General features: G+C 40.7%; 1 long non-coding RNA gene across 1 annotated transcript in view; it reads right to left on the bottom strand.

The window, feature by feature from the left end:
- Nucleotides 1-21,299: 21,299 nt before the first annotated feature.
- LOC123765356 (uncharacterized) overlaps nucleotides 21,300-25,527 on the bottom strand; it is a 34,818-nt gene continuing 30,590 nt past the window's right edge. The window contains exon 4 of the long non-coding RNA XR_006773706.2: nucleotides 21,300-22,849. This is a non-coding gene — a long non-coding RNA (uncharacterized lncRNA). The remainder of the gene's footprint in view (nucleotides 22,850-25,527) is intronic.

The following is a 25,527-nucleotide window of genomic DNA, read 5'->3' as shown; positions in this document are numbered from 1 at the left end:
AGCAGTTCCAGGAAGTCGTCAAGGTTGGGGTTAGGGGTGCAACATGGGCGATTTGAAAGTACTAATCCATCCAGACGAGTATGCAACTTATTCTTGAAACGAATTTCCCCGAAAGATCCCCCCCAAATCACCTTCCCCTGGATTGTAGCTAATGGTACTTTACCAAGTACCATTTTACTTTACTTTTACCATGTTTACTTTACGCTGGTGACTTTTGTTCGAACCACAACGGTGTAAACAGCCCGTCCTCCAAAGACCCAAAAGTCATTCCATGCAACCACCAAACCCCCTGTTTATGAATGAAAAACGGTTAACACACAACTCTACTGATTTCGTCCGAGCACTTCCGGAACAAGTGCTTCACTGACGAATTTGGTTCGAACCACAACGCTGTAAATGCTTCACTCACGTACTACAAATGCAAATAATCGCCAACAGAACCTAAATACCTAACCTATATATGCACAATATGCTATTATAATAATTTGCATTTGAGAAAATTCCCGTTTTGAATGAACAGCATGTTAAAATTTATGAATGCGTCTGTGGGTTCGACCGCTGGATGGAATGGACTTTGTCTGACGATAATGAGGTTGCGGGCTGAGCTGTGGCCGCCAAAAAGCTGACGAGGGTAGCTTACAAACATGTATGTCATCCTTGAGAAAATCAAATTGATAACATCTTAAAATACAGATAATATAATCACAATAACAGCGATAGCACACGAAGACGTGATACAACTCAAAGGAGTCAATGGCACCCATAAACAAAAATCTTGACAATCACGAGATTAAAATAGCGACAATCCTCTGGTGCCAAAATAATGGTAGCCTGAATGTTGTGAGAATATTTGCAGTGGGATAAGGGTTCAACTGAACTTCCCGCTGTGGTCGCGGAGGGAGGGGGAGGAAGTAAGGGGTTCAGGAAAGAACTATACGTTTGTGTTTGACGTGGTGGAACGTCCTGTGCAGTTATCTCTAACGCCACCACAGCTGTCATGGGGGAGGGGGTGACCTTCCTGTCTCTAAGAGCTCCCACACTGTACGTCAGCCGACACCAGTCACGTCCACTGTATATATCTTCCCACACCCACAGTGTACATCCTCCCCCAGTCACCACTACTGTACACCACCCTCCTCCCCCAGTCACCACCTTAAAGATAATGAAAATAGGTTGCAATTCTTCGCCTTGAAAAGAGTCAAGGAGGCCAAACAATCTATTACTGTCCCATTGTGTGTTCTAGCCTATTACTCCCCCCACCCACAAACACACTTAATTTTATTCAGTATCAATCTGTTATTCCCAAAACAAACAAGATAACCTACAGCGACTGTGGGCTTAACGTACAAAATGCGACTGTTGCGCGCGAGAGAAACAAAGTTTCGTATTCAGATTTTGTAATACGAGAAGGAAGGCAACAACTAAACTGTATGCTACCATTTGTTAAAATATTTTAAGTCAAGGAACTTTCAAACTACTATGACAATGATAACAGGCCTACTATAAAATTATAAAAGGTGGTAAAGTCACTAAAGGTGGTAAATTACAACTGCATTTGGTGTCTGGTGCAATGAAACTTGTGAAAATCTATCACTATTTTATTACCCTAATATTACCCTACCTAGGATATTTTTTTTACTGTATTTAAAACACGATAATAAAATATGTACATACAAAGCAAGGGATGTCCTCACCTGCAGCCGACAAATCGCTAGCACAACTAGCCTCAAACAATTACATATGCATCAGTGTACAAACATAGAACGTCGCAGAACACTGGACCAATCAATTGTGAGCCAACTGTGCAAACCACTGCGCTACAGTCCACGAGACCACTTCCAACTGCAGATGTTGGAACAGGAAGCAGGAAGTAAACTCTGGCAACAAAAAAAAAACAACTTAGAGTCTGCGTGTGTATGAAGGGCGAGGAACAGAACCCTTCCACACCCTCTCCGCAAAGCTGGGTGCTTACTGGCACAATCTTTTAACTTTATACTCCAACCAAATTTAATTGTAATCCGTTTTGAGGCTATTTCACCAGATACACAATATATCCGGTACTAATTCTGGTGGGGGAAAAAAAGGAGCTGTGTAGATAAGTGACTTGCAATAAGCTCCATTACCGTCGCGATCCGTTGTGCGTCCTCGTTAATACCACGGGATGAGGAAGTCGCTTGCGAATTACGTCAAGGGATCGGACGTAGGGAACGACGACTTGTCGTCCTTACACGTGGGGTAAACAGTATGACTGGTTACACAGGCGGAAGTCTGGTGTGGGTCCGCCATGTTTGCTTCAGCGGCACGCGTCCGCTAATTTACCTTTGTTTGGGTTTGGATAGTTATGCAAATGAACACACAATATTACAGACCTTTGTTGTGTTGCACTTCATGCCACAAAAAAGCTCCGCCCAGACCGCCGCCTGTCAGCCACAAAGCCACGGTGATTAAAGAACAAAATGCACCCTTGATACTGTTATTTAACCACTTTAGTTTTTTTTAGCACCTGTTCCTTGAGTGGACTAGCCTATAGAAACAGTAAAATGCATGGCAACCTTTGGAGAACTTCCCACCGTTTCCTTAGCAATTCAAACCCATAGCCTACAGGGTAGATTAAACAAGGCAGTTAAGTTATGCACACTAGCCTAAAACAACTATCGCTACCATGAGATAACCAACAGCAAGTCTAAATCAAACAAATTGTTCGGGCATAGCCAAGAACCTCCCAGTCACCTACATAGCCAAGGGGCTATGCTCGCAATTGCTAATGCAAGTTAGTATGCATTTGCCTTAGGAAACTTGTGAAATTTAAACTGAAAATTTAAAAAATACTTCAATTGCAAATATCAAGGGGAAAAAACCCTAACCTAAATTTAGACTAGTACGAATTTTTATTTTTTTTTTGTACTTTTGTACAAAAATAAACTATTTTAGATTCAGCCTCTTAAGTGTTTGACTCGCCAATTGATCCAAAATTGCTTGACCATTTTAAAGAATGAAGAACAATTAGATTTATATTATTTTTAAGCTGCATTTCTTATGAACTTATTTCTTACGATTCTTATCCCTGCCCTTGGGTGGCAGTGCACAACAGAAAGTTGTATTTACATATTCGTACATTGAAACGTGTGCACAGTCTAATGTAGTTGATTGTAACCATGATACATACGTGCTTCAGCCTACAGTTTAGACCTACAGCCTTGTGAATGACCCTGTCCTGTCTGACAGTGAATACCAGCATTACCCTCACTCTAATCTTAAAGACTTAACTGAATTCCTCAGATTAGGCAAAATTGTAATTTATATGTCAATAAAGATGATAATATTCTAGAGTAGCATTCGAGATAACAGACTAGTTACTCCTCAAGCCTAGCGCAGTAACTATATGACGCCATAGTATGGTTCACACGCTTGTACAGCCTAGTCTCCAAGTCGACTGTCATATCCGTCGCAAGATCCTGTAGAGCGCAGGGCCTGCAGTCTTGTACCTTAGCCCCTCGTCACCGGTGACGTAATATGGATCCTGACGCGTTCTTGACGTAATATAGATCCTGTCGAGTTTTATGGTCCTGGATAGCCCAAGATTTATAAACAAAGCACGCCATTGACTCTCTCTGTACACGAACGCACGCAAAATGTGATTCACGAAGAAAGCGACCAACGAAAGCGTACAATAAAACTCACGAATAGCAAGCAACTCGGTAGAAAGTAGAAAAAAGAAGGTACCCCCGCTAAGGTCAACTATATCTTGCTCTCCGTGACGCAGCTATTTTGTTTCCGGCATGTTTATGTGTCAAGCTTGTTTGGGTTAAGACTATTTTCCATCGGGGTAATCTCTGGCAGTTTGTGGTGACCGTAGGCTTACAATGTGTAGGGAGTAGTCTAGTTTGGATTTAAATCTGCCTATTCTGTAGGTATTCCTCACTCATTATAAAACCTTATTAAGAGGTTTCATAACGACAAATTGCGTCTTGCACATACATTATACATATACATAGGAGGCCAACTGATTGTTCCATTAGAGACCAGCTCAGGTTCCAGCACTACAAGGCATCAAACCTCCTGGTTTACGCTCTGGTAACCTTTGCTTATAAATAATATATATAACAATATATTTGCAACCCAACGATTACTGTGCCTAAAGGAATAATTTGGGGTACTAAGGAAAAACGTTAAATATAATGAAGTTGTAAAAATGGGTCAACAATAATAATGCATTGAGTTTTTTTTTTTTTGCAACAATAATCAAAACACTCTGCGTTCCATGTTTATAATTAATAGTCGAGTGGAAGATAATCAGGTCAAACACTGATTAGGGTAAGGGAATACGTCTAGCGAGGAAGGGGAGCAAGTGTGAGTAAAGATGAGGAAGGGAGGGTAGTGAGTGGGGGGTATGAGGGGGGAAGGAGTGGAGTGAGAGGAAGGACAACGAGTGGGGGTGTCTGAGCAACAAAGACGGTGAGGGCTTATCAAACAATAAGACACAAAGAGGGCAAGGAAGAACAGAACTGTAACAAGTTGAAGAAATGTGATAAATGGCGGGTGGAAGAAGGTGGTGGGGTGGGGTGGGGGGAGGGGGTAAGTGAAAGTGTTTAAATACCCCCCCCCCTCTCTCCCTCTTCAACCCTCCCCCCCCCCCCCCACCCCTTGTACGACCTCCTTGGTTCCTGACCACAATCGGTGCTGCCGCCAGGTATAAACATCTGGCTTCAACCCAAAATGCATTACCATGACTTTACCAAGTGTACGCCAGTCACTTTCATGAATAAGTGAGAGTGAGTGTACACCAGAGTCACTTTCAGGCGAACAAGTCGGGTTCAGTACCAGTGTTTATTATTGTTGTCACCTGAGACCGCTGGTTCATCGTTCAGCCCGATCTCATCCTTCGTGCAGTAGTGCAAACAAAATTACAGAGTGCACAAAAGGTCTTTATCATACCTCAACGGAGATTAATACATTAACAGTTACATCTATCCTGGCACCATAATGACGGTTATACATTTTTCCCCATTTCAATAGCCATGTATTTACAATTATTCATTATGCATTAATGGTTTGGCCTTTTCGGTAATACGTAACTTTTAGCTATGGAGATATTGCAGGGTAATAGAAAAGCTGCCGATTATTATTAGGTCTGCACACTACACTTTCCTCATTTCATATGCCATTTATCTACCAGAAGCGAAACATGGATACAGAGCAAGGATTTCAGATATTTTATCGCTTGACAAGAGGGTTTGCACGAGTTTATATTTATCTCAAAACGGCTTAATTTTTTCAGACTAAGAGGTAATGCTCTGGCGTATGTGTACCCCTGTCCTTGTGCACACACAACCTCTGGCAGTTCCCTATACAAGTAAACTGCCAGAATGCTATTACCATTTGCAGTTAAGTCGCATTCGAGCTATGTCAACTTCTGTTAATTCGAGCTAACGTCAACTTCAACTACTATCGTGTTGTGAAGAGCTGGGTTGAGTATCTTCGTGACGAGTGGCAAGTCCAACCCTTTCAAGTACGTGATGTCATAGTGATAAAATCTAGTAGTTGAGGTCGAGCTTAAGTGACAAATGTAGCGATAAATGGAAAATAGAGATTTTCCTTTAACTGTTGGCTACATAACTATATACTATATATTTGTTGACTATATTGCTTATTAAATGCAAGCAATGACTTTCTTGAATTGATTACAATACAAGCAAGATATTTACCCAAATTATACAAATCTGTTCACTTATTCCCGGTAATTTACTTGCGTATTTTTTTTTTTTTAAGAATCAATCTTAACATTACGTTAGCGTATTCTATGGCCAGAACAATCCAAACATTAGGCTAATTGATCAATATTGAGGCTATTCATAGGATTCAAACCAGCGCCCCTTATCACATCAGGCAAATACTATCGACTGGACTATGAAGAGCTAAAATACCTCGACTAGAAGTATTATCACACTTGCATAGAATTCGCAATTCGCCATCCACTACCACAATCTACGTGTACGAGTTACCTGCCCCACGCTCAGGTGTCGAGACTTGATGCTCTCCATTTCCCACCCTCGTCAATGCACAATGAAAATCATAACGTGATAAAACCAAAAATATTGAGGCTGTATGACGGAACTGAACTCCCCCTCCCCTTCTCTTTGATCGCATCAAGGTAGAGCTTGTGCCTGACGCGGTCAGAGGTGCGGGTTCGATTCCGTAATAGGCTTCAATATTTATCGATTGTTTCACGATTTTTTTTAGATTTTTTTCCAATGTGCGCTAGACTAACAGTAATTTAAAATTATTTGTCGCTTTGTGTTCTATAAAATCTTCAGATTGGACATGTCACAATTGCACACGTTTAAATCCGCACGTCTGAGTCAACGACCGCTTTATTTATTTTTTGTTATAACTAATAGTCGTCAGACAGCTCTATTAGCATTAAAAATTGCTGCTGCAATACTCCATTGTTGTAACTGGTCCAATACTTTTGTTGTGTTCCACAATTCAGGTTAAGTCTCATAGTGTCTTGCTAAATGTGAACCAGATTCTTACTGAATATTAGCGTATAAAATGATGTCATTTCCTCCGCCTGCCTCACGTTCGTAGGCTGCAATCAGTTACCTAAATTTGTACCGGTGTTCCTAAGGTGACTCAGAGCCGCTGGTGGGCGGGACAGAACCAGAAAGTGGCGAAGAGAGAGCCCTTAGTGAGCCAAGAAGCGAGAGTTAAATAAGCTAGGTCAAGAGGTCAGTAAGTTGCGCATGCGTTGAAGGTTTCAATTCTGACAAAGGTTGCTACTGTCAACTTCCTCACGAGGTTAACCCACAGCTAAATTATTATTTCTTTATCCGTTTCCTTTATTTGCCTTTCAGATAAATTTGCTCGAACAAGAACTCTTAAAAGACAAAAAGGATTCTGTGGTAATCTGGTATTTTTTAACTCAGTCTCTCACATAAGGATTAACTTGGACTCGTGTACAAAGTAAGGAGCCAGCTGAAGTACGTGGTCAAGGGGGAGGGAAGGTTGTGGACTAATACACATACTACTAGTCTACCATCTCAGGTCTTGAGGGCATGCCAATGGTGACCTGTAGCGCATTAGCTGGGGTCGTCACTTCACAACCAATTCGACCAGAGTTTATTACACCTGATGCCTCTCTTCACCCAGCATATATTGGTACCCGTGAGTTACAGACTTGTGGATCAGTGAGGGGATGGAGGGGGGGGGGGGATGAGGGAGGTTTCGCCCAGTACCAACACGCATGGGAACTGTCATTGTAAGTGGTGGGCTCTGAGTCGAGCAACAGCTCTTGTCACGCTATTGGAGAGACGCCGCCGCCGGGAGAAAAGAAAAACAAAAAATATGAGAAACATTATGTGTTCGGGCAGGTCCCTGGAATACGATCCCCGCCGCGAAGAAACGTTTTTACAACCAAGTACACATTTTACTGTCGAGTTAAACAGAGGCTACAGTTAATGATTCCTCCCCGGCCAGGATACGAACCCATGACAAAGCGCTCGCGGAACGCCAGGAGAGTGTCTTACCACTACACCACGGAGACTGGTGGTATAGTTATGCTCAACACCTCTTGCCTTACGGTCACTGGCTCTGGTGAAACGAGACGAGTCACTTAACATGGAGAGAATGAAGTTTGGGACACACGTACAGGCGCGTGTGTTACATTGAAGCTAATTCTACAACGGTAAACCACTAATGACCCCTCAAAGGATTCGAACTCCGTGTTACAAGCCCAGTAACCTGACCATTCAACCATCGATGGTGTTAAAGGTTCTGGATGGTTATTACAGCATCCAACACCTACACTCTTTTAGAGACGTAACAGTTATTTCATCCATACTCTGAGCATGCTGGGACCGCACTGAGCATTAATGTACGTGTAAAGCGATCCCAGCATGCTCAAAGACTAAGAAATAACTGTGGACTTGTACTTGAATTTTGTAACTAGCTCATCAAGATTGTAAGTTGCTTAGCTAAATGAATTGTGGGGTTCAGTCCCTGAGCCCATTATGTGCCTCTGTAACCCTTTCCACTACCGCCCACAAGATGGGTATGGGGTGCATAATAAAAACTAAACTAACTAAAACAATTGTGGAGACCCACAGCATCGGAGCAAGGAATAAGAGACATTAAAATCTTGCAGGCTCTTCACATCCCTCTTCCCGCCCATCGATACACTATGGAAATCACAAGAACGTGACCAAACAAATAAATGGTAGTTGTACAACGGAATCTAACCCACGCCCCTAATCTCTCTCCCTCTCGCACACTATTTGCTGAATTTCCTATTCTTATACCTCATTCCTCTCCCCCACCCCCCTATCCTTACCAAGCCCTTCTGCTCATTGAAACAAAAACATGTAGGTAGGTAGTGTGTGTGTAACGAAGATCAAACCAAGGAGACGGCCCCCTTACCATGGGGGTAACCGTGGCCCCCAGCACCAGTGACCTACACACCACGCCACCTTGGCATTCATTCACAGCCACCACCCTTTCCCCTGACCCGCCCTGCCTCTGGGATCATAGTTAAGGCAGAGCGCTTCAAACACTTCCTCGTCTTAACCCGTTATTTAGTAGACCTATTTCTGAGGATTACGGGCTCACCATAGCCCGTGCTACATGGACATTTCGTTCAGAGTAGCTAATTCTAAAACAATGAGGACCTCTACTCTGCTTTCTATCGGTAATCTTGTTTTGTAGATAAAAAATTTTTACCAACAATAAATTTTCTAATGCCACTAATACCTAATTAATATCTAATCTTCTAAATCTATATCCTGAAATAGATTCACAAGACGGGAAAGCCCAACAGGAAAACCCAATCAAGACGTCTGTTACAGACTAGGGAAAATTAAATCATTAACAAGGTATAAAATGTACGAAATGAACCAGGCGAGATATCCAGAATTTTATCTAACGGGTTAGATGTTAGTGCAGAGTGACACTGACGTTAGCTCAGTGGTAGTAGCAGGGTGCGCGGTCAAGATATTACAATGCGAGTTATTACATAGGAACACTATGTATTCCGTTATCCCTAACTACATAATGCAAGTTATTGCACGTGTGTTTTACGTGAATTAAGCTATGTAATGTAATTCTGGTTACCACGAGTTATGGTGTAAATAACTTCACTTGAAACATCAATAATTTAAGAGTCGTCTAGCCTAATGCCGATCCTTAAGAGCTTTCCTTACGAACAGTAATCGAGAATGCAAAATAATAAATGCACATTGCAAAAACTTGTACTTAGCAGGTAAATGTGTAAACATTGGTGAGCAAAAAGGATAGTTACAGTGTGGGAGAAGTTACCAGTACGTTAATGGAAATTTATTTTAAAATATTTAGCATAATCTACATTAGACAAACACGATTTAGAGATAAACTGCCGCATATTAGCTAAAATATCCCGTATTCTCTTTATGGCCTTTCTTATATTATCTTAAATATAAGTAAAACGTTCTTCACAAATTGAACAACCAAATTACGCCGAAAACTATAAATGAAGTGACCTATAGCAGTACACAATGAAATCAAAATCACAAACGTAATTCCCATCCTGCTCCTAAGATTCTCATACCTTTACTACATTAACAGTGTAGTAGAGTAGTCATGTTAACATTTTGTTAAAACTAGAAAACTTACAAAACAGAACACTAACCTAAAATATAACATTCTTTAGATTATACAAGGCGGAAATGTTCTATTAAACATCATTTGTATTTGGCCATATACAAGGCCAATAATATCCAAGCTGCACGATATGAACGCCATTCTCATGCACGTTGTGATATAAAGAACTAAATACTCATGCACAACCGCACGGGAGACATCTCCGGTCACGCAGGGTGCAGTCGCACCTCCACAGATCTCCAGTATCAGCTCTTGATACTGGTAATGGCTCAAAAGGGTCACCACCCTTTATTTGCTACCTGGAACAAAAAGTTCCAAGTAGCACGAGCTATGGTGAGCCCGTAGTGACGGAGATGTCTCCCGTGTCTCAGACCGAGGCTTTGTCATACCTACATAAAATTGACAAGTCCAATTGTGAAAAGGATCTGCGATATTAATAAAGATTTTAAAAAATGTATAACTGTTTGAAATAAAGAGTCGATAGAGCACTAGCATTTAATTCTATAAGCGATAATACTAGATATTTAAATACCAATTATAATTCATTGCGTCGGGGGACAGGGAGCCAGTGTGTTTATACACGCTAAGCTTGTATCGAGGTCCACCTCCCCCCACAGAATGTAACCCCAAAAGGGTACCAACTTACTGCTAGGTGAACAGTAAGAGCGATGTAAATAGGGTCCTCTTAAAAATAATAAATTTTATGGTAATTTGTTCATGGTATTCCATGGTTGCACCCCCCCCCCTACTCTAGTATTAATCTAAAATTATGAACTTTCTGATCCTTACTTTCATGTACAAAAACTAAAACGGAAGGAGAATACAAAAGTATGGATGTCGAAAAGATAAAGGCGAAAGAAAAACAAAAGGAAAACTAAACTGGTCAAAATAAAACATGAAATTATCAAAATAGGAAAACAAAGAATAACCGAAGGATATGAAGAACCTTAAGTACAAGATAAATGGAGAAAAAAATAAGAATATTGTCGTCCCTCCAGAAGTAGCCTAGCTAGGTGTTGTATGTGCGTGGAATGTACGTGTCTGTTCCATGTGTGTGTGGAACTGCCAAGGACACCGTCGGCAGGATATAGAATTCCCTCGGGCCGTTTTGCCAAGAACAAAGACTTTTGTTAAAAATACTAATGCCGGCGTTTAACGTTTGAAAGAATATATGTGTGTTGCCTATGTGACGTGGTTGGGAGGTGCCAAACGCCTACTTGCCGCAACTCTAAACGTTCAGCATCTTCCGGAGGGCAGCAAGACTTTAACCGGAAACGAATTAAGAAGCACGCTTTGGACCTATCCAGGAAATATTGGTGCGAGGCCTTCACCCCCAACTACCACTATAGTAGCCCCACTGCCTGCCCTATCCACACTATAAAATTGCTGCCGCATACGTCATCACCTCATCACTCCCCAGGATATACCTTGAGGTTATCTTTAGTCTTGCTATACTATGACTCTACCGCCGTCTTAGTCATCACTGAGAACCACCACCGATCTCTTCCGTACTTCATCGCCATCTGCCTTTTATTTCTCTCACATTGCCTCCTCACAAAAGTAGGCGAAGACCAACTACTGTATAGCCTTTAGTGCACATGCTAACACCACCAATAGGGACACTAGCATCTCCAATAGGGACACTAGCCCGAGCGGACGGCACACTGGACTTGTGATCCTGTGATCCTGTGGTCCCGGGTTCGATCCCAGGCGCCGACGAGAAACAATGGGCAGAGTTTCTTTTCACCCTATGCCCCTGTTACCTAGCAGTAAAATAGGTACCTGGGTATTAGTCAGTTGTCACAGGCTGCTTCCTGGGGGTGGAGGCCTGGTCGAGGACCGGGCCGCGGGGACACTAAAAGCCCCGAAATCATCTCAAGATAACCTCAAGAAGAAGATATAAACAAATGAACCAATCCACAAGGGCCGTGATGAGGGTTGTAACTGGGTATAGCTTAACATGAGCTATTGGACAGAAAAGATCTAAGCCTAGCAACAGGAGTCGGGTCTACTATACTATCCACCCCTTAAAAAAATAAATAGGCCTAGTCCCAAGCACTGTACGCCCTTCCCGTGTCCCCTTCCACCAACCTATCGCCTGCCAGTCCCGATAAACCTAGTTAAAATGTGTAACTAACTTCTCAAGACTTAAACGAATTTTGGTGTCCAGTTTCTGAACCCATTATGTGCCTCTAATCTTTTTCCACTGCCGCCTAATGTGTATGGGTTGTACAATAAATGGATTAAAATATATACCCAGCCCCCTCCCCCACAATTATATAAAAAGGGGGGGGGCCCAAGTCGTGGGGGGTCCTCCTTGAAGTTACCTTGACCTTGAATGTAATGTCCTCAATTACATTAGTTAAATGTTTTTGTCAACATACATCTCGTTCGATTTCTATGCTTTCTGTTAGGCTATACTGAACTAATGAAAATCAAAGTGCAGTAAGTTCACATCGTAAACAATTATACATGTAAATACTTTAGCATTTCTGAATACAGTATAAATATTCCGTTTAAATCCTATGAATAGTAGTTTCTAGTGCTGTCAGCACCTCAATCTGCCCTCGCTTTCACTCTTGTCTGTATCCTGGAGGCTCGCGCCACCTTATAATTCCAGTTCAACGGTCCAAGGTGTCTAGGTAGCACTTGCGGTCAGCAGGAGGAGGAGGAAGGCTTACCCGAGACACCGCATGTAGATACTAGAGGCTCTAGGAAGGTTACGCGGACGTAATTTGCTACAGCCTAGCAAACGTGAAGCCACTTCCTATACCTACTCGAGTGGCCTTGATGTGATATTTCCGCAGTTTGTGCTATACTGTTCACGCGCCTTGTGTGATTTTTTTCTATCTTCCACGAAACCTAATATTTGTCTTGCCATGTTTTGTGAATACCATGGAATTCATGCCACTGACATTTGACACGTAATGACACCTCTATAGTTTAATATTTCTCACCAAAGTTTTGATCAAAGGATGTCATGTATACTTTGCACCATATAGGGGGGATTTTGCACTATCTTTTCACCATAGATTCATACTGTATCTAAAATCTACCAATATCTTTTCCACTGGTGAAAAGCGTTATTGTTCTAAATATTTCTAACACTTTATCGGCGTAATAGGCTACATTAACGGCTTCAGTGCCACATTAAAAGATGGAAACATTTAAAGGCTATCTTGACATAATCTTGAGATGATTTCGGGGTTTAGCGTCCCCGCGGCCCGGTCCTTGACCAGGCCTCCTTTTTGTTACACACCCCCAGGAAACAGCCCGAAGCAGTTGTCTAATTTCCATGTACCCCATTTAATGCTAGGTGAACAGGGGGCATCAGGGTGAAAGCTATTTAAGAGCACTACAATGCCTCTGTTTAATAAGTAACCGAACTATATGTTTAACAGATCTCAAACCCTGTCCATGGAGGACAAAAGGAAGTGTATTTATGCTGGTTAGCATTGTAAACGTAAAAAATATAATTTATCCATAAATAGAAATAAATGTAATTTTCCCCGAGGACACCGAGCCACAACAAAATAAAGAGTAAGATTAATCACAAAACGTCAACATTACCAACTCTTCATTAGGCTATCAGCTTAAACTAAATTAAATTAAGAGACGAGCAAACAATAACTTAATTTTCTCTTTTAAACATATTTTATGATTAAAATAACGCAACGGGGACAAAAAAAAAAAGCTCACTGCATACAAGGTTCTTCCTGCAGTAATTACCTACATTTCTGAGACTTGTCGAAGACAGGAAGTATGATAGGCTGATCAAGTTCTCCCCCTTCCCTACCCAAGGGTGAGGGAGTCCACGAAGTCAAACCCATCCTTAATAGCGCGTCACACTGACATATGGCCTAAGGCCTACTCTACCTAACGTGACTGACCTTCCCGCCATCGCCCACAATAGGCAAGTTATCCACGATTAAAAAAATATACTAAACTAGTTGAAAGCATGTGGGGGGGGGGGGTCTGACGGCTAAGTAGACAGCGCTCGGGGGTTCGTAGCTCTAAGGGTCCGGGTTCGATCCCCGGCGGATGTGGAAACAAATGGGCACTTTCTTCCACCCTGATTCACCTGTTCACCTAACAGTAAATAGATACCTGGGAGTTAGATAGCTGTTACGGGCTACTTCCTGGGGCTGTACGTGAAAATTAGGATTAAGGACTTGCCCGAAACGCTATGCATGCTAATGGCTGTACAAGAATGGAAGAACTCTCGCGCGCGTGTGTGGGTGCATGCACTGAATGATAATAAAGAAACTAACCCTCTTTTCAAATTAAAAGGTTTTCTAACAATTATAAACATAAGCACTCATGCCGCTGAACCCAAAAGGTCAAGTTAAACCTCTGCAAGGCCAAACAGGACAAAAAAAATTGATGAGCATAATCTAAAAACCATCCCAGACCCAAGAAAAGTCAACAATGATCCACTATCATAGTCAACAGATCACGAGTGTGTCTAGACAGGTAAAGATCTTTTATACGTCTCCTGTGAATCACCAAGCAGCGGAATACAAAACGAGAGTGAATGTATGCGAGAAAACCGCTTACAACATTTCACCAGTGAGTAAGTGAGTAAAACTAGAGTGAGTCACCCTTGACCGTCCAAGGTGGTACTGTAGGCGCCAAGCCCCAAGTTTTTGTGCCCCCCGTGACGTCACAAGTACGCTTCTACCGTCTTCGCACCCGAGTTATAATTTCCTTTGTAATACAGCCACTGGGAAGAAAAATTCAGGCATGCACATTTCTTAATTATCACCTGGTGAATAACAGCTCGGGCCGGAGTCCTGTTGTCTGAGGAGCTGCCAGGTGTGGCCAACTCTAAAAAGCAAAAGTCAGCCATATTCTTTGGTTTCTATATCGTTGCAGACCACAAAATTATCACCACGACTAATAGAACTTAATCAATGGCGTCGTGTCATTGTTCTTAAAGAACAAAATGAAATTGCAGCAAAGCCTATCGTTTCGTGCGAGGTAGTTGCAACCTCGTCAAGCTCATTCACGTAATTGTCTAACCTTCGCTTGAAACCATGATAAGTCGCTAATTACAGGGAGAATTGTCGGTTGCTGCCGCCTGCTCCAGGTACACGAGGCTCGAGGTAATAGGGTAACTCGCCCTGGCGTCATAATTAAATATCAGGGCAAATAAACGCGTTGAAAAAAGTTGGATAGAAGGATAAACGCCGGGAGGAAAATGCGCAGATTACGGGTTAAAATGATATGGAAGAGGAAGTGCCTCCGGTATGGGCCACCAAGAAGGAAAAATTACTTATCAACGCTATGAAATAAATTTAATGATTTTTTCTTTTGACCTCGGTATTAATAGGGTATTAAAAATATCAACACAAGACAGAACACGAAACAATGGGTATAAATTGGATAAGTTTAGATTTAGGAAAGACTTGGGTCTAAAATACTGGTTCAGTAACAGGGTTGTTGATTTGTGGAACCAATTGCCGCGTAACGTGGTGGAGGTGGTGTCCCTCGATTGTTTCAAGCGCGGATTGGACAAGTATATGAGTGGGATTGGGTGGTTATAGAATAGGAGCTGCCTCGTATGGGCCAATAGGCCTTCTGCAGTTACCTTTGTTCTTATGTTCTTAAGCGCCGGAATCTAAACGATTACTCAAATACCAGACATTTACCGATAAAAGCTGTCCATCAAGTACACAATATACCAATCAACGATGAACACTTTATGACTTAACTAGCTGTATCCGACAGTTTCACCTGGGCAGGTCAAAGCCCTCGATACATTAACCATATTAGAGATTCTAATTCCCTTTCCTTACAGATACATCTTAGGCCCTCACCAACCTCCCCCGAGACACCACCGATATTCTTGGCACACTATCCCCGAAAATTATGTTAAAAGTATTTTTCCATTATCATAAGGGCTCGCGTTTTATTCCACTTTTCGAACTAGCGAATATCTATAAACGCATTTATTAATTTGATGCGTGTGTATGCTAATTAGATTGCGAGGCAAATCCTCAATGAGGGAAAACTTACCAACCTCTTAACGGGAGTATAATCCAAGCACAAAGTATTTCACATGGGACGCGTCCCTCAAGAGCGACGACACACACTTAACCCTTGATGGCTGAGGCAAGACTGAGGGCGGCGAGCGCTCCCTCACTTATATAACCTTTCCTCCCCCTTGCCACACGTCACCACAAATCCCACCTCGGCAGTTATCACATAGGCAAATTATGTATTTTCCCCCACTAATTCAGCTACAGTAATACAGATACACATACCGTTAAAGGTTAATTGAAATAATGTTAAATAGATATATGTATGTGTTGCTGGGTACGAATTAGTAAGTTGTATGGTAAAACATTCTGTATCCGGGAAGGTCTTAGGAACCGTAGCTACGTTATGCTAACCGGAAACAGTACTAAGTATAGTAAATTCACAAGACATTCATCCTGACTACCATGTAAATTACGCTAAACTAGTAACATCAAACTCTATTTAGAGACAATTAATAATTAAGACAATTGATTACACACTCGGCACTAGACACCAGCGGGAAGAGTGATTTAAGTGTTTTTTTAAGTCTTCCGGAACTTTGCATCTGGCAGCAGAGTCGTGGCGGAGTCCGGAACGTTTGAAAACATAATAGCAAAATTCAACGATAAAACTCATCTTCTCGGACGAGAATGGTTATATAATTTGTAACTGTAATATTCAGGTATGTCCCTAGACAATACAGTATATACTGAACCACTAACTCAAAAGTTACAGCCCTGCTCCTGTGCCAGGTAAGTCCACTACGGGCTCACTATAGCCTGTGCTACTTGGAACTTTTTGTTCCCAGTAGCTGAATCTATAACAACAACATGTCCCGCAAGACAGCCGTGGTATACTATTTCAATGAACAAATCCACAAGGGCCGTGATGACGATTCGAACCCACCCACGGGATGTTCCCAGATGCGCCTTAGTCAGCTGTGCCACGACATGGTCAAAGAATTGCACCCTGGAGTGCTTTTACCAAGTTGTGGTACAGTTGACTAAGCTGCGTCTGGGAACATCCCGTGCGTATGTTTCGAACCCTCGTCACGGCCCTTTTGGATTTGTTAATTTGATATATCACGCTATTGTGATTTCTGTGTGTACTATTTCAAGTACGTTTATTGAAACAATAAAATACATGTCAAAGGGATAGAGTAGCTTAGGCTATTTCTACTCTCCTCTACTTCAAGTCCCTCAAGGGGCGCACAACTCCAGTGAGTACAAATCCACAAATCACAGTACAAGAACTACATTTAACATTGCAAGTTAATATAGTAGGCACCGGATATAAGTGTTACACTCTTGGGGCAAAATGTTTGTAGCTCCTAAGTATTCTTAATATCATGCCATTATCACACATCCAAGCAATATTATGTAGTTCACTATTTATTTCCTTATTTCTGTAGTTACCAATATGTTGACACACACATAATGTTCTAAGGTGTGGGCGTGCGGCATACTACATAATTTACACTCCTTATCTTTTTCACTGACATCAACACCATATTGCCAGATATATTTGTATCCTACTCTTAATCTCATGTAAATTGAGTCCTTCCAAGTAGACTTTCCTCTATCATAAGTGAAGGACGAATTTGTATTTATTATTGCATAATTCTTAAGTGTGTTACTTCTGTCCACCATTGACATTCTCTTACATTTTTCTTTGTCCTCTTTGATGTTCTTGATTATTGTCTATTTGTTTCAAAGTTTAACAACATACAACATCGACAAGAGGTTTTTTTCCGAGGCTCTCTTGGCTATGTCATCAACTACCTCTTTCAACAGTATTCCCACATGCGATGGGATCCACGTGATTTTTACTTTATACCCATTTTTTTCCAATGTCTTAACATTCTCTCTACACTATCACAATATTCTGGTATACTGGGTGTCTGCTATTTAAAGACTAACGCTCCTCTACTGTCTATAAAGAAACAAGCATTTTTACCACATTTGACTACCTTTTGTAATCCTGCTAATACACCTTGGAGTTCAGCCTGCGTTGAAGAGACATTGTCAGTTAAGCGGCGTCCAATAACAGTATCTACAGAGCCGATGTCAGTGTACTCCCTGATCAAGACTCCACATCCTGCCTTCCCATCCCTAGCTACTGATCCATCACAATATACGTGTAGAGTGTTTTCTGTAGGTAATTTTATAATTATACAATCATATGTTGCCCTCAACTCTCCTATCTCATACATATTTTTTTTTCTTTTGCAGGGGAATAATTACTACATCTACGTTACAATCCTCCCATAGTGATGTGAATTGTTTCTTAGGCAAAGCAATACATTCTGGAATAACATCATACTTTATAACATTAGAACATAAGGTACTCATATATGCTCTCTTATTATGCTTTAACATACATTGTTCATTACTTCCCATCTGTTCAACTGAGAGGATTGATTCATTAACTCCCCCACCTCTCATTAATCTAATGGCAGATGCTACATTTATCTCTAAAACTCTATCCCCAATACTCTTCAGATTCAATTCCATCCTCATTATCTCAATCATAGCATTTCTTGGGCATCCTAAGATTATTCTCATGGCTTTATTTTGTATCTTCTCCAACTTGCCCAGTCTACCAAAACAAGGAATGACAGGTGTAGCATAATCAATACAGTACTATATATACAATACAGTATATCATTCGTAGTACAGGGACTCCCACTCCCTTTCCACAGCATGCCATGGCCTTCAGAGGAAGACTTACGAGTCCGATACAAAACCGATTCTCAAATGAATCCGCCACTTTTGAGCTTAACGGGGAAAAATTGCACGGAAGACAGCAATTTGGAGCATGAATACGAATATATGCTACATACAGTGTTTCACATGGGTAACAGCCAGACTTCAGAGTCGTGGAATCAACAGTGGGGATGGCATCATCTACCAGTGAAGACGGCATCATCCAGCACCGGTGAAAGCGTCATCAAGTACAGCAAGAAACGTAATATCCTGCACGCTACCCGTGGGGGCGGGGGCTTGGGATATGGTAGTGTTGAGCTGGTGGTGTGGTAGGCAAGGCGACACCGTTCCAGTAGGAGAGGGGCCCAAGGCAGCAGTAAATAAAGACAGTATTGAACGGAATGTTGAGTTATCAAATAGGTCCCTTAAAAGTGTCATTAGACGAGAACTCCTGGATGAATTTGAAGAAAGTAGAACTGTACAAACTGGAACTAGCAGGTCCATTGTTCATCACAATGAAATGTGTGAAGTAAAACATATGTATGGGACCAGTAACAAAGTCAGTAGACTAACAGATGTTGTCACAGCTCGTATAAGACTTGGCTACAAGTATCTCTGACAGTTCGGCTTGTATAGGGATCTAGATGAAGTAAAGTGTAAAGTGTGTGGACAAAGACAGGGACACACACTCGAACACTATATCTTGGATTGTAGTAAAATTGAGTCATTTAGAGATAAATCTAAGCTCACTGTATGATATGGCAACCTATCTTGTTACCAAGGATAAATTACCTGAAATCCTTGCACTGTATCCACATTTCGCTGCCAGTAGATGAACGACATATGAAATTCAGAAACAAGTAGTGTATTGTGAGGACTAATAATAAACAGAAGCTCACCTATGAATCTGTAATATCCCCATTGGTCAAACTATTATGTATTAGCGATAAGACCTACCATTAATGTATGATGACTTACTGTAAATATATAGCTCTTGAAATAGCACTTTCTCTGTAACTAGCTGACATTGTAACTGTAAGGTGTGAAGGATAGAGGAAATTGTTTATGTAATAATCTAAGATGAGGTCTGATAAATACCTTTTGTGCCCTCTGTAATGCTTTTGCGCTACCGCTCACAGGATGAATATGGGGTGCACAATAAACTAGCCGCCTTCGGCGGCAACAATAAAAAATATCAACCGTCCCAGTGGGCGAGGAACCCAGGACTAACACGACACCTCAGGGTTGCCAGGTCTAAATTGCTGAAAGTAGCGAGCTGACGGTCTAAAAGTAGCGAATTTGTCATTAGAGTAGCCCAATTTTTTTTAGTGAATGATATGGGTTTCAAAGTAATATATTTGGATATATAGAGTACACTACACACTGTTAATTGTTTTATTAATATTATTTCTGCACATACACACACACACATTGATTTTTTGCCGCCAGAGGTGGATAGTTCATTAAGCATCCCCTATTCAACCGGTGAATGGTAGTTTATTGTGCACCCCGAACCCCGACCAGTTGTGTAACTGCAAGCCTAGCATGAACGAACCGACAATAAACATACTTAAACTTGAAATGGACTTTAATGTTTTTTCGGAAGCTTTATTTCCTTAGTTTCCGAGCTGTTTTCTTTACCGTGTATGTTGTAATAAACTATTCCTATATTTACAATTGTTTCTCCCTGTGAAGATTATTAAACAATGGTGATTATAAGGGCGCGGAAGTTCAGCCTGGCCATCAGGGCCGCCAGCAGCCCTTGGGCCCGCCCCGGCAGCTCCCAGTCTTTAATTTGGCACCTTTGTGGCACCTTTGTGGGATCTTGGTGTAAGCCTAACATGTATATATACACTGGCTGCCTGTCCCCCCTACACAATGCTTTATTATTACCTATTATTTTATCATTTAATTTAAATATTAAATCAAATAATTTATTTAATTATTATAGTAAGTACTTAATAATTTAATAATAAGTAGTAAGTACATAAAAATAATTAAAAAGTGCAGTTTAGTCATAGGAGATTCCTAGATTGAAATTCACTACCAAATTTCAATATATCCAAGTATTTTTAGTGTGAAATGCTGTTATTATATGCATAAATTGTTGTTTTAATAATATTACACTTGACCACTTTGGCTGGACGGTAGAGCGACGGTCTCGTTTCCTACAGGTCTGAGTTCAATCCCCGACCGCCCAAGAGGTTGGGCAAAATTCCTTTCCCCCGTTCCATCCCATATCCGTATCCTGATCCCTTCAGAGTGCTATATATAGTTGTAATGGCTTGGTGCTTTCACTTGATAGTTCCCCCACCCCCCTGAATAATATTACGAGAGCAGTATTTACAGGCTATTCATGCCTGTGCCACCTCTTGGGTGGCTTAATCTTCATCAATCGAGAGCAGTACGTCCTAACCAGACATTATATGATGATATCCTGAACAGTTGATAAATAACTGGAGTTACGCAATAACTTTTATCTAATACTTATCATAAATGGTATAAAACCTTATCATAAGCCAAGGGATTTGTAGATCAGTGTTTAAAAGGAATTCGGAAGTAATAATGACAGCTGATGCCATCTGTCGGCAAAAGAGAACACTATCAACTGGCTGGTCAACAGTGGCCATAAGATACAGCTTACGCCATCTGTTGACATCAAATTACACTTATAACAAATTACCCTGGAAAAACAACTAACGCCATCTAGTTTTTTTCCAACGCACTATAAATAGCCAAACAGCAACCCATAAGGCGGGTTGTTGTGCTCGGGTAGGAGGTTCCAAGCTCCGCCCACAAGAGGGATGGGGTGCATAATAAATGGCATATCATTGGAAGATATTCTTTGTTGACATTCACACCACAGCCAATCACAGGAAGGGATCAGCTAAAGGCTCCATCCACTTAATAAATCATCTTTATTCAGCACACCATCCTTGCTTATGACATTCTGCTTCAACTTTAATCTCCCTAAAAAGTGAAATGTTAAGAATTTAAAAGTATTAATAAAGTGATAATTAAATACTGCAGGATGTAACGAGTGTTACAGAAACATGGGCTGGCTACCTAACTTGTGACGTCACCAGAGGGTGTTGCCTCACACAAATAATATCGGCGATACAATGCCTCCGTCCTCTTATGGGTCTACATTATTCAGTTAGATGGAAATTTCTGTCTTGTATAAAACAGAAATTGTTGTTCTTTTGTACAACAACAAGGTTATTGAGCAAAATGACGTATTTCTTATTTTGCATTTTATTCATATAAGCGTTGACATTCACACAACAGCCAATCACAGGAAGGGATCAGCTATAGGTGTCATCCACTTAGTAAATCATCTTAGTTCAGCCCACTAGTCCTGCTTATGGAATTCTGCTTTAACTTTAATTTACCCAAAAAAGTGAAGTGTTAATTATTTAAAGTGTTAATAAAGTGATAATTAAATATTGCAGGATATAACAGATGCTACATAAAAATGGGCTAGCTACCTAACGTGAGACGTTATTATTGGGGGTTGCCTTGACACAAATAATGATACGCTGCTCTGCCCTCTTATTCGAGTAAATTATTCAGTTAAATGGAGATTTCTGTCAGGTGCAAAAGAGAAATTGTTGTTCTTTTTCACAACAACTTTGTTGTTGTGCACAAGGGCCTATTTCTTAGTTTAAATTTTATTCATAAAAGTGTTGGTATTCCCCGCAACAGCCAATCACAGGAAGGTATTTCTGGAAGCTCGGCCTCCTTATGGACTTAGCACATCGCTCTAGCTCATGGCTCTGTTTCATCTCTTGTATATACAAACTATGACTTTTTTCGATTACTGTTATAATTAATAATATGATATAAAAGTTTTTACACAAAATGGCTAAATTCTGCCATTAAATGGACTTTGTCTGGTATACTTACAAACATACACCAATTTATTACCATTCATTCATTATTAATTTCAAATGTAATATATACTGCCTAGTTGTTTCCTCTCGCCATTACTTGGTGCAATATTTGAAAGTTGTCTATTTATTTATCGATCTAACTATTATCTTGTATTTATATTTACAAGTTTCTCTGCTTGGAAGAAAACTCTGCATTGAATTGGGACTAATTTATTAAATAATATTATTTAGTATTAATTAATAATTACAATTAATTACAATTATTTATAGCTTAGTTACTTTCATGTAACTCGCAATCGTACATTCTTAACATTAATAGCCCAAATTAGCACATCTTGCTTTTAAATTAGCCCAAAAAAGTAGCAAGTAGCGAAATTAAAAATTTGGGAGCGCGGGGCTCTCAAAAGTAGCCCAATTCGCTATTTGTAGCAAAATCTGGCAACACTGCGACACCGTCCCAGTGGGCGAGGATCCCACGATTAGTCACTCAAGTTACTGTTGGAACGGAGATGAGGGAGGTTGGTCATCGCTCGCTCAACAGACGGGCGGGGTCTCTGCGGTCGTGGAGCCTTGCAACCAGCTGTCTACACACGCACTTCACTGATAAGAGATATCACATATCTACTTGAGTGTTCGCATTGCGAAAAAGATATACGAGTCATAATTAGTAAAGTTCGAAAGTAACAAAAAAATAAATGCACGAATTTATGAAATAAGGCAAAAATATAGGACACGGATTTATTTCTAGAAGCGTTAGCAATAAATCAACTAATGTTCAGCTTTATTTGCTCTTATTAGGCCTTATGTAGATCATGTAGTTAAAACTTGGTCGTCATATAGAATGGTCATAAATTCACATCAACGAGTACAGAGAAGGATGACAGAGTTAATCCCTAGAATCAGAAGCCTCCCACATGAAGAGAGATTAGAGCTTATTATACATTCTATAGAAAGACAAAGAGCAATGAGTAACATGGGTGAGTATGCAGATGGATAAAGGGAATAACAAAGCTAATATTAGTAAGGTGTTAATATATCAACACAAAATAGAACGAGAAATAATGGATATAAATTGGATGTTTAGATTTAGGAAAGACCTGGGTAAATACTGATTTAGAAATTTGTGGAACAGATTACGGGTAGTCTAATATATGTGGGATCACGTTTCAAGCCAACAAATTCTTAAGGTTTCCCAACATCAAGAAACTGTCTTACTGAAGTGCCCTGATCCTAACCTACCAGACCACCCAAAACAGAAAACGAGACAGTATGTCAATTTCGCGAGCCGTTACCATTTTCTGGTACGATGATTTTTGGCCTTAGTATACGTCAAAATGCGACGTGCTATAAGGAGGTCGGGCTGATTGATTGATGAAGATTAAGCCACCCAAAAGGTGGCACGGGCATGAATAGCCCGTAAGTGGAGGCCCTTTGGAGCCATTACCAGTATCAATAGATGATACTGGAGATCTGGAGGTGAGGACGGGCTGCTCTAGCGTTGATTACATATACGTGAATGAATTTGGGTTAATATAAATAGAAGCCGCCTGGTATGGGCAATAGGCTTTCTGCAGTTCCTTAGTTTTCTTAATTAAGTAACCACTGTAATTGATCCAGTGTATATCTACAAATAAATTATGATTATTGAAGATGAAGGAAAGACCCAATACATGTGTAAATGTATTAAAAACAAATTTTCGGATGTAACCAACATCCTTTCTCAAGGTACTGTATACAGATTATTATATACAGCACCTTGAATACAGAACATTGTATACAGCGCCTTGAGAAAGGATGTAGGCTACATCCGAAAATTTGTTTTTTAATATAGTTACACATGTTTGGGTCTTTCCGTCACATTCATTAAAGCACTAGGGCATTGTAGTAAGCTTCTCCATTATGATTATTATATAAAACTAGTAGCTACAGCTTGTAAATAAACAGAAAAAGAGATTCTCTATGTCTAAGTGTACACAGACATATCTGTGTGTACATATTTGCTATTGAAAAAGGGAGATTTTTTTTGCGCTGTTGTCTCATGGCCTAATAATCCCGGGGTTAGATTCCCTCGCTGGACGAGATGTTTCCTTACACCTGCTGTGTCACTAGAAGTATATAGCTACCTGGAAGTGTGGCAACTGCTGAGGGTTGCATCTTGGGGAATATTAGTCGTTATCATAGGCAGTAACAGGCATGTTGTTTCGTGAACAATGGGGAAAAAATATACTCCTCCTTGGGCATGATCTTACGATTCATCTTCGGAACACACTGTAGCTATAGAGTTGAACGCCTTGTTGGTGTACCGTTCAGTTAACACACTGAATAAAGATACGAGATAAAAGTAGTAATTAGCAAAATCATTTGAGGCAGCGGTGCGCTGATCCAGACCACCGTTGGGTTAAACGGGTTATCTGTGATAAAGTTTTTATGAGTTCCTAGGAACTGAAGTGACGAGTCAGGTTTGGCCGGACTCGAGTAGTGTCTAATACCTGTACGGCGTGAGCACCATGACGTCACAGTGACGTCACACACCTCATGTACTGGTTAGGCTGGCGTGTTTAAACAGTATTGATGACGTAGCGAGTGCGGACATTTCTCAGGTCTTAGTTCCTGTTCCTAGGCGGCGAACACATACATAGAAGGGTTGAATTAAAATGTCTATTTCTATACTGATCAAGAAATTTACACTAACATATATATAAAACCTTTAGCATGTCATGATCCATGGGTTAACCCTAGCGTCTAGGATAGTTAATTTAACAAATCCACAAGGGCCGTGACGGGGATTCGAACCTGCGTCCGGGAGCATCCCAGACACTGCCTTAATCGACTGAGCTACGACAGGGTTAAAGAGTTGAAACCGAAGTTCTACTGAACTTAACGTGATGCATCAAACTGTCATTTGATGCATCACGTTAGTGTGATCTCTGTGTGTGTCTAGGATAGTTATCCAAGATGATGGTACCATTCCCGCCATGTTCCAAAGATGTTCTCACAGATATATCTTTTTGTCATAGATTTTCCTATATAAGTTAATGAGATTTCCTCGTAAAACATTGGAGGGATTCGTCACATACCCACACATTATATTACCCGGGATGAAGTTTTAATGGCAATTAAAGTTTGAAAATCTACCGTCCCACATATAAAATACTTTCAAGAACTATGTTAGATGTTAGCCCAATGTTAGACCTTTGTAATATTAGTTATAAAAACGGCAGAACTCTCAATGAAAACAAAAGATAATCCCAGATAAAAATGGTTATGGAAATACAAAG

The sequence above is a fragment of the Procambarus clarkii genome, chromosome 33 (assembly GCF_040958095.1).
Source record: "Procambarus clarkii isolate CNS0578487 chromosome 33, FALCON_Pclarkii_2.0, whole genome shotgun sequence".
NCBI classification, from domain to species: Eukaryota; Metazoa; Arthropoda; class Malacostraca; order Decapoda; family Cambaridae; genus Procambarus; species Procambarus clarkii.
This window is presented reverse-complemented; position numbering and strand designations above follow the sequence as displayed.